At 33.7% G+C, this 9,794-nt stretch overlaps 1 pseudogene; it reads right to left on the bottom strand.

The window, feature by feature from the left end:
- Positions 1–3,008: 3,008 nt before the first annotated feature.
- Positions 3,009–3,773, bottom strand: LOC113912732 (annotated as a pseudogene).
- Positions 3,774–9,794: the final 6,021 nt, after the last annotated feature.

The following is a 9,794-nucleotide window of genomic DNA, read 5'->3' as shown; positions in this document are numbered from 1 at the left end:
CTAAATAAATCAAAATGTCTCAAGGAAGAATATTTATTCACAATCTTTAATATTTTCGCATGTTTGTTGCCATTTGTATTTCTTTTTGTGTGAATTAAACCTCTCTATATGTATATAGAACATACACTGATTTTATTTTTAAATTATGTATATTAAGAGAATTATAAAATGTCCTCTTATGAACAATCCACCCAGCTTAAGAAGCATACATAGCTAACAAATGTGGGGCCCTCTGTGGCCTCCCTCTCTATTGCATTATCGCTTTTTAATGCTTGAAATAACCACTGTCCTTAACGTTCTGTTTATCTCTTCCTAAATTTCATTTATAGTTCATTGCAAATGGATATATCCCTAAACATACCTTGTTTAATTTAGTACAGTTTTTGAACAGTGTATATTAATTGAGTAACACGGTGTGTATTCTTCTGTGGTTTTCATTTTTTTCACTCTATGTTATGTTTGTCAGAATTATCCTTGCTTATGCATATAATTGTCATCTATTTTCATAGCTGTTAGGTAATGGTACGAATATTCCTAAAGTGTCCATACTTTTGTTGATTGATGAGCATCTGAGTTCCTTTCACTACTGTAATTAAATATATTATTTCCATGGCATGATTTTACATGTCTCCTGTAGCAAATATACAAGGATTTATTTAGTCTATAGGCCAAAAAAGGTTGATCTTGGGATCATGGAGTAAGCGCAGGCTCAATGTGCAAGATAATGCCAACTGCTTCCCAATGAGATGTGTCAATTTATATTCACATCACCAGACTACAATTCCCACTGAGGCATGCTTTTGTTAATACTTGCTGCTTCCATGGCTTAATATTTACAATTAAGTAATTTTCCTAATTACCAATAAAATTGAGCATCTTTTAATATGTATATTTTCATTTGTGCTTCCTCTTTAGTTTTCTGTTGGCCTGTGTTTGAATCTCTTTGTCTTTAGTGTGCTGAAGGATGCACTGGGTGCTAAGGAATGTCTTTTTTTTTTTCTCACTATGTGAAGACAAAGTGATGCAGATGATATAAAGGTCCTGAGTGTATGTTCTGTAACAAGTGCATTAATAAGTAAATAAGACAATATCAAGTATTTATAAACATTTTGTAGAGAATTAGAATAAGTTAAATTAGGATGATTATATGTACTACTTATTGAGAGGGAGACAGATGGGGAATAATAATCTTGAGGCTGAGGAAGAGCATCAGTAATTCTCCATGGGTTAGTAATATTTTTTTAATTTTTGTTTTTTTAAAGGAATAAAACTTATTGACCAACAGTATTTACAATAAAGAAAACAATATGCAGTTGGATAACTTTCTGATACTACAAAGTTAATGTTTTTCCTGGTTTCTGCTGAACCAGTAACTCAAATACTGACAAGATTGAGCCTACATGTAAGGGATGAGTTGAGGTAAAGAAAAAACATACAAAAGATTACAGAAGTTTGTTCACCAATTTATTCCAGTAGGTCCAAAATTGCGAACATCTCTAACTATCTGATTATGATTAGGTCACCTGTATGAAGTCTTAGACATTCCATGATCATGACCTTTTAGTCAATAGAGTACCGGGATTTCAACTTCTTGTAAAGGAATGGTTCACTAGAAGGAAACTTTAAATGTCCACTTAACTAAGTTTTGCTTACCTAATTAAAATACACCGGGACTTGTCTAGTTTTCTCATTTAGGTGGGGAGGTTGTTGGTAGTGATAAAATTCTTTCAGGGATCTTGCACATAAACTTGCATTTAAATGACTGTAGATATGGAGGCACCTGGGTGGTTCAGTCGGTTAAGCATCTGACTCAGTTTCGGCTCAGGTCATGATCTCAGGGTCATGGCACTGAGCCCCACATGGGGCTCGGCACTCAGCACAGAGTCGGCTTGTGAATCTCTCCCTCTTCCTCTGCCCCACTCTCTGCTTGCACTCTCATTCTCTAAAATAAAATGAAATCTTTAAAAAAAAATAAATGACTGTAGATATGGGTATGGATTCTGATATGGTTGCTTTTAAACTGTCCAATTTAAATTGTCCAATTAACTATAAAATTTGAAAAGTTAAGGCTTCAGGAAAAATTTCAATTTAACTTTATGTGACTTATTTCTTAGATGGCTGAAAATGATGGCATCCCAGAATCATGGATTTATCCATGGTTATAAAAGGCTGTTTTTGTTTTGGTGAATGTTAAAAAAAATAAATAAAAAGGAAAGGAAAGGAAAGAAAAAAAAGAAAACAATTGATATATATATATTTTTATGTATACACACACACACATAAAAACCCAAATAAACAAACAAAAAAGAATAGTCCTTAGGCCTATAGGAGTTAATCACAAACTCTGATTGAGTAATGACTATGAAGATTTCCCCAAACATTTAGAAAAGGTATTCTCTAATGAAGGAGAGTAATATACCATGGTCTCAAATATTTCTTTCTGATAAAGGGAGGCAACTACAGAAAGCTTTATTTGTTCAAAGTAACCAGTGTTATATAGGCAAAAGACTGCAAAACTCCCCCAATACTACTTCAAACCGAACATATCAAACATGATTTTCATTAGAATACTTCTTCACACTAATAAGAAACTAAGACACAGATCTGTACTTCTGAAACAAATAACGCAACATATTTTGAGAAAAAAAAAAGAAAAAGAAGAAGATAGCAGGAGAGGAAGAATGAAGGGGAGTAAGTCAGAGGGGGAGACGAACCAGGAGAGATGATGGACTCTGAAAAACAAACTGAGGTTTCTAGAGGGGAGGAGGGTAGGGGGATGGGGTAGCCTGGTGATGGGTATTAAAGAGGGCACATTCTGCATGGAGCACTGGGTGTTATGAACAAACAATGAATCATGTAACACTACACCAAAACAAATTATGTAATATATGGTGATTAACATAACAATAAAAAAATTAAAAAAAAAGAAACTAAGATCCAGATTTACAATATATAAATATTTATATTTATATATAAATATAAATACATATGAAAAGCAATGCAAACAATTACTGAGTTTCATCTTCTGGACAAGAATGCCATGTTAATCTCTCTTCATAAAAGGCAATTACAGTTTGAGGACACTTCATATTTGCCTCTTTTGCCAGCACCAAGTCGGCCTCATCTGAATCTTTTCATTTTCATATGACACATTAATTCTCCACTGTTATCTGTGGCGCCAATTACTCATTTAGGATCAAGACCTCTAACAAAGCCTCTTGGTTTATCAGCAGCATCTCTTTTCTTCTTTGATTTGCTATCATCAGATTCACTATCAGATAAAGATTGTCTTTTTGTACCATCTTTTTCTTTACCAGCTTTTTGAGAATTAAGAAATGCTTCAGGGTGCCTAGGTGGTACAGTAGTAGGCTGAACATTTGACTCTTGGTTTCAGCTCAGGTCCTGGTCTCAGGGTGGTGAGATTGAGCCCCTCCATGGCCTCCAAGCTCAGTGCAGAGTCTACTTGAAATTCTTTCTCATTTTCCCTCTGCCCCTCCTGCCTATGTTCTCTCTCTCTCTCAAATAAATAAATCTTAAAAAAAAAAAGGAAAGAAAAGAAATGTTTCAATTAACTCTGGACAATCTAAATTTTCTCCAGGTTCCCAAGTGTTGTCATCATCTGTAAATCCCTTCCACTTCAGGAAATACTCCACCTTCCCATTCACTACATGTCAGTCTAGTACTGTTTCCACTACAAATTCTCCCTCTTCTATTTTTTACTCTTTCCATTGTTTCTTTCCCATTTTTTGCAATGTAGTTTTATTGGAGGCCATTTTTTATTGTAGACTTGAAGAACTATTATTCACCACTTCTGAACTGCTTCAGGTCCCAGGTCTGTGACATCTCTAGTGCTATGTTCCTCAAGCTCTAGCCACTTTCCACGGGTTAGTTAAAAATGTAAGCTCTCATAACCAGTGCTAGAATTTTTTTTTATTCTTCCTCAAACAAAAAATTATATCTCTTGATTCAATGTGTATTAAAAGCAAATGTACTTAGATTCTGCTTTTCTTATTCTTTTCACTTATTTAGTATTCAAATATCCTTCTTTAATATGCATCTGAATTAACAGATTGAAAATTTCAATAACCAGTATCTAATAATGTTGCAATATTTCATTTTATATGGTCATACTAGACCAACATAGGTTGCTTGTTCTTCAAGAAATTCATAACCAAGTTTAATGATAAAGTAGATAAAATATAGCCTCATTTCCTTTTAATGTAAGTAGAATATGTGGAAAATTGTAATACCAAGCATGCATGGTGACAAGGTCCCCTCCTTTTCGTATTCTGGTTTCTGTAATGTCACAGTGGGTCAGTCCTATGTCCCACAAGTTATGATTTTCAGAAGTAAATACTAAAATGGGAATTTGGCATACACAATATTTATGGCGAAGAAACAGTATTGGGCAAAGGAAAAAGCTGAACTCTGATGCAGGCTCAAGAAAGCCTTGATCAGTCATATAGAGGAGATCTGGAGCATATATAGCTCATCGGAGAAGTCCCACATTGGGCCAAAATAGCAAGGCCTTTGTGTTCCCACCTCAATTAGTCATTGGATGTGAGCTGCTCAGGTTAACATAACCTTTATATATGAGTCTCTGCAGACAAATATATATATCCTGGTGGAGCTCAAAGCTAAAGGCTGTCTGTTGACAGCTGGGGTAATAAGTTCTTTAAATGAAGATCTGGGCAGTGCATTTCCATGTCCATCACCATGTGTTGTTACAAGGGATATTCTAGGTGAAAAATTCTGCTTCAAGAATCAGTGTATGAGGACAGAATAGAATCTCAAGATGAGGGCAAAATCATAATTATGTAATGTCAATTTGGTCAACTGAATGGATATACTTCCGGTTGCTTTTGCAGTAAATAATAATTTCATGGTATAGAATGCTAATGTCACAGTCTGTTTTTTTCTCCTACAATTTCTTCAGAGTTTGCTTCACTGTATACTTTTATTTTGCATTGCAAATGGATATAATGTCAATTTGATTTTATTTTAGCAAACTTAATGTGCTTTAATACTTTGCTTTATTTTGTTTTGCAATGTTTTGCAATGATGACATGAATGAATATTAATTATTCTAGTTCTTGAAGAGTCAGTTTTTCTTCCATCAATGAAATGAATTTCTGAATTCCTTGGCTTTATTTTTATTCCTTCTACTTGGTTTAGTAAGTACTTCCGTTGTCTTTATTTTATAGATTTTTGATATCCTCAAACTCTTCTCCATATTAATTTAGAAAAACATATTGAATTAAGATAGTCTCAATGATTAAAAAATCATACTTATAGGAATAAAATGATCCAAATCAGAAATTGTTTAAACTTCTAAACTGAGCATGCTATCACTGATTGCTTTCTCATCTAAAGCATTCAATTTAGGAACTGGATTGAACCTCACCCCTTTATCACCCACCCCCTTATCAAACCTTCAATAGAATTTTATACCCAGCTAAAAATATCACTCAAAATTAAAGGCAAAGTAAAGATATTCATTCTCTCCTTCTCTCTCCTCCACCCCACTCTCTCTCTCTCTCACACACACACAACTAAAAAAATTAGTCACCAGTAGAGCAACACTACCAAAATAGTACAAGAAGTTCTGCAGGCTGAATAAAAATGATTCCACATGGACTGAAGGAGGTATAAGAAGAATTAAGATCTACAAAAAGTTAAATAAATGAGTAAATATAAAATACATAAATATATTGCACATTTAAAGCAATAAATCTCAAATTTTAACATGCATCAACATCATATATAAGAAATCATCTACACTGCAACATTGTTAAAGATGACAGAATATAAACACAATATTATTATCAGTAGCATGCCCATTCGAATTGTGAAATTTATATATCTAAAGCCAAATTGATAATTCTAATTATAGTCTATCAATAATCCCACAATTTAAAGATCTTTAGTTCAGTTGAATCAGTTTTATGGAGAGTTGGTATATTTAATTTGTGTTCCATAATCTCTTCAGAGACAGCATAATTTCATAAATCTATTTATGGTCCATATGTTCCTTTATATAAGATGCAAGAAATAATAGCATGAAAACATCCAGGAAACATTATTGGTTGATATTATTATTAGTGTGGCATAAAACATCAACTTTCAATACTTAAATAGCTGCCTATTAGGAACAATATTAATATTCAGCTTTACAAGTTATTTTTCACCATAGTTATATTTATTCTCCCTGTTTACTTTCTTTGAAAATAGAATTCTAGGGGTGCCTGGGTGGCTCAGTCATTAAGCGTATGCCTTCAGCTCAGGTCATGATCCCAGGGTGCTAGCATCGAGCCCTGCATTGGGCTCCCTGCTCAGCAGGAAGCCTGCTTCTCCCTCTCCCACTTCCCCTGCTAGCGTTCCCTCTTTTGCTGTCTCTCTCTCTGTCAAATAAATAAATAAAATCTTAAAAAAAAGGAAGAAAATAAAAAAATTCTACTTTCATTAAGAGAGCACGCTTTACAATTTTCTTAGCCCAGAAGTCTTTCAGTGATATTTAGGACACCAAATGTATGGAATGCATGTATATTAAGTATCATTAATCATTTTTACTTTTATAGATAGCAGTGAACACTAACACTTGAACAGATCTTTCATAATATGATTCTTTCTTGCAGTAAAGTCATTCTGGTACAGACCCACACAAAATCATTACATTCATTAAAACAAACAACAACTAAAGATAGAACTGGTAGTATTTATCAAAACTTTAATTTTTGAAGGAATTTTAAATATATTACCCAATTTAATCATCCTATTCATACTATGATGTATTATTTTTCTAATTCTGTTGATGAAATAATTGAGCATTTAAATGTTAAGTAAATTCTGCTGGAACTAGGAAGTAGGTATGAGCTTCCTATACTTCCTCAAATGAAAGAAATTATTAGTAAGTGAACTTCAGGGTCCTTGAAATTCCATGTTATATTTGTGGAATAATTTTCTAGAAATATAAAATTATATAATTACTGAGAAATACAAATAAAACAAAATGAAAGAAAATAAATGTTAGTTTTTTTTGTATACAGTATTAAATTGTTTTCTTTTTTTTTCAAGAGCAAAGGACTTACAGAAAATAAAACATTTTACTTGAAAACATCAAAGTGCTTTCAAGAAAATGAATGTATAAGTTCTTATAGTGTTTTCTGTGATTAGTGGTTCCTGTCGACTTTCAATAAAGCCAAGCTGCAATACAGAACAGTGAGCCACTGACTGTAAAGTCACACCATCTATTTTCTATGGAAAGTTCATCACTCACAATACCTTTGGGTTTGTCTGTAAGTAGAGATATCACATAAAATTTCAGTGGCAATATTTGAGATAAAAATGGAAAGAGAAATAGTTTTGAAATTAACTTTAAAATAGTTCCTGTTATGAATATTTTATGGAAAGCAGTTCCACCAATTAGCTCCTAGGTGTGCAGAGACCTGATAGCTGGATGCTGCCTGAGGCACATATGACATTAGAAAAATAAATCAGCTCTGAAGAATTCAGAGGACAGGTTCAAACATGAACATAGATTAAGTCACACAAAAATGAAAGGACTGAAGTATGGAGTTCTTTAAAAATTTGCAATGAGACTGTAAACTCAATTCTCAGTTGCTCAGTCTGTGTAATTGCTTGGATATACGCATATGAGAAGTCTTAGAGACAGATGTGTATCTTTTATTCTCACCGTATGGATTCTGTCCTTTCTTTGCATTTATTACTGGTTCCTTCAAAGTAAATGTTCACTGGGGGTTAGATGAGAGATGAAAACCAGGCACATAATTATGTTTGTGACTCTTGGTATCAGAGGATTTGGCAAATGACTGTTTCTTATTTGAATCTTCTCAGTAGCTCTTAAACTGGCTTTTGTACCAGTAACTAGAGAACTGATTTTAAGTTAATCCAAAGAAGTATAATATAATCATGTAAATATTTCAGATGCTTGATATAATTTGCATCATGTTTTAAAAACTACAAACCTAATGATGAGTTAGTCTAGGAGATCCATTTTCTTTCTTACCACCCCCCAAACATTGCATGGAAACAGAAGAGTTAGCTGTTAAATATTAGTATCTTATGTGGAATTTGTTTTGTGTGTTAGAATTCCTATTCTCTGAAAATATGTAATTAACCCAGCTTTCCTTTCATTTATACCTTTTTATGTCAATACAAACTATCATTTAATATTCTTGGTAGTTTACATACTGCTCACTAAGCTACATCAAGTTGTTTAACTCGCAGGAATATCATTCATCTATGATTTAATTTGAGTAACATTCTAAAGTGCAACCACAAAATATAATGTCTCTTTTTGTGAATATTATTGGAAAGGGGCATTAGAATAAATGGGGGGGGGCTATCAGGAAGATGAAATCTTTTTTTTACCATAAATATTTTTGAGATTCACTTGTTTACTCAGCAATTATTTACAAAACTCTAACATGTACAATTTAGTACATTAAGAGGTGGAGATACACTGAGAAAATCAGACACGGTTCCTACTCTCACAAAACTTGAAGTATAATGGAAGAAGGCATTAATTCAATAATCATATGAATATATAACTTCCTACTCTGATAACTGCTGAAGAGGAGAATCAGACAAATGTGAGATAGTGTGATGTAAATCAATGCAATCTGATAAATAAAGCAAGGCCATTTGATAAAATGGCACCTGAGCTGAAAATCAGCCAAGTTAATTAAGGGAGATATTCATATGAGGTTGCTTTTCACATACTTTGTACAAATGCCTTATGCAGGAGTGGGTTTGGAACAGTAAAAAAATAAAAGATTACATGAATAAAACTTGGAAAACAAGTGAAACTAATGAGAAACAATATTCTAGAAGTAGATAGTCTAGCCAAGTAGGGGACAGGTCTGTATTAAAAATCTGGATCTTCAGTTTGTTTCTCGGATTCCATAGTCTCTCATGGTTCATCTCCCCCTCCGATTTCCCCCCTTCACTTTTCCCTTCCTTCTCTTTTTTTTTTAATTATTTTTTTAAGATTTTATTTATTTATTTGGGAGAAAGAAAGAGAGAGAACACAAGCAGGGGAGTAGCAGGCAGAGGGGGAGGGAGAAGCAGGCTCTCCACTGAGCAGGGAGCCCGATATGGGGCTCAAACCCAGGACCCTGTGATCATGACGCAGACGCTTAACCTACTGAGCCACCCAGGTGCCCCCCCTTCCTTCTCCTAATGTCCTCCATTCAATTCCTTATGTTCCACAAATAAGTGAAACCATATGATAATTGACTGCTTGACTTATTTCCCTTAGCATAATCTCCTCCAGTCCCATCCATGTTGATGTAAAAGTTGGGTATTCATACTTTCTGATGGCTGAGTAATATTCCATTGTATATATGTACCACATCTTCAGTATCCATTCGTCTGTTGAAGGGCATTTCGGCTCTTTCCACAGTTTGGCTATTGCAGACACTGCTGCTATGAACTGCATGGAGCACTGGGTGTTAAACAAAAACAATGAATCATGGAACACTACATCAAAAACTACTGATGTACTGTATGGTGACTAACATAATAAAATTAAATTAAAAAAAAATCTCGATCTTTACCTGAAGAGCAATGGGAACCAATTAAATGTTTTAAGCAGAAGTTTGAACAAAGTTTAGAAAGACCAGTCTTTCTGGACCCTTCACCAAATTCTTGCTAAGCTTTCTTTTTTTTATTATATGACAATCTTCTATTTCCTTATGTGACAATTTGCTGCATGTATTTTTACTGATCATGAGTAAGATAAAATCTGCTAAGGTTATTCCTTATTCTTAATA

Source organism: Zalophus californianus, chromosome 4, assembly GCF_009762305.2.
Source record: "Zalophus californianus isolate mZalCal1 chromosome 4, mZalCal1.pri.v2, whole genome shotgun sequence".
Taxonomy (NCBI): domain Eukaryota; kingdom Metazoa; phylum Chordata; class Mammalia; order Carnivora; family Otariidae; genus Zalophus; species Zalophus californianus.
The sequence above is the reverse complement of the archived record's forward strand: the minus strand, read 5'-3'. Positions and strand labels throughout refer to the sequence as shown.